Raw genomic sequence first — 1,449 nt, forward strand, 5'->3', positions numbered from 1 at the left:
GCGAGGTAATTAGCATGTTAAGTACAGCTTGGGAGCAGCCTGGATCTCTACCAGGTGTAATTAATCACTTGAGCCCTTCATAGGGCAGGCTCTCATGCAATACTCTGCCAGTGATAGCTTCCTGCTTCCTGTTTCCTGTGCAAGTAGCTGCTATTCCTGATCCACAGCTGGCCACCTGTCTGGGTACTGCTCTGTTGGAGTTCACCAGCCGTTTGCTGGCAATTGTCATTTCTCCCTGAACTTAGCCCAGTGCAGCCTTCCTGGCCTTTGGCAGTTCCAGCCTGCTTTCACTAGGTTACAGTATCCTGTCTGGCAGCTTCAGCTTCCGCCCAGACGCTGTCTCACCTGCTTGATCACAATCTGTTCCAGCTCCTGTGCTTGTCTGCTTCTGGTACTGTCCAGTGGTCATTTCCTGGCTGACAGTCTGTTCCCTGGTGCAGTAAGTTCCCCATCTCTGGGGACCTGGTTCTTTATTTCTTGCAAGGTGCCCTCCTGGGCATTTCCTCTTTGTTGCCATTTCCCCTATTTCTGTGTGTAGGAGGTTCCTCCAGCAGTTGCTGTGTCCTCAGTTCTTTCCCTACGGGGTTCTCCCAGTGGGAGTTTATTCTGTGTTTAGTGTTTGTGTGTGTCACTCGTCGTGTGCCTTTTGGTGTGGTGTATTCTTATATTGTGTATGCAACACGGTCGCAGTTGGTGGGCGACTAGGTCGCTGGCGCTATTAGCCGCGTTAGCTAGTAACGGCAAGTTGCCTTTTTCCTTTAATTCCAGTCATGATACTTTAGTTAGATAATCCTTTTGACTGTACCCTGGGGGGATCCCCGGTTCCTTGTCTATACCTAACACCTGGTTGCACCGGAGCCAGGGCGGGCCTAACTCGCCCTTCCAAACGTGGCGGGTACAGGCGAAGCCTAGTTTTTGCAGGAGCCGGTCATCCTACCCGGGGCGTAAACAGAGGTAGTGTAGGATTTTGCCGTTGCTGTCCTGAACAGCAGTCCCGGCTACGGGTGCACACCTGAAACCATAACACAGAGGAGGAGGCTGTTATCTTTTTCCAAAACCACCAGTTGCTTCTGGTCATGCAAAATTGTGTGAACGGGCACCCGATGCGGCTATCTCTGAAAGAAAGCATGTGGCGCTGCCACATTAAGGCCTGTTGCAAAAAGGTGAGCCTTAGATTGGCGCACTGGTTCCCGGGGTGCCATTTACCCTTCCTCACCCTTGTCCGCTTTATCTATTCGTGGGCGGAGGAGATGACAAGTGTGGCGTATTGTGACCATAAACTGCACATGTCTAATAAAACCGCAGTGCAGTACAATGGTTTGATGCGGGAAGTCTGCACTATGGACTTAATGTCCCAGCCCCATAGGCCATAGGCAAATTGGCGGGACCGGCATGGTGGTTGAAGTCGACGAAAGCCTCTTTGTCTAGTGTAAAAGTCATGTGGGAAGG

Source organism: Crinia signifera, chromosome 6 (genome assembly GCF_055691185.1).
Source record: "Crinia signifera chromosome 6, ASM5569118v1, whole genome shotgun sequence".
NCBI lineage: Eukaryota > Metazoa > Chordata > Amphibia > Anura > Myobatrachidae > Crinia > Crinia signifera.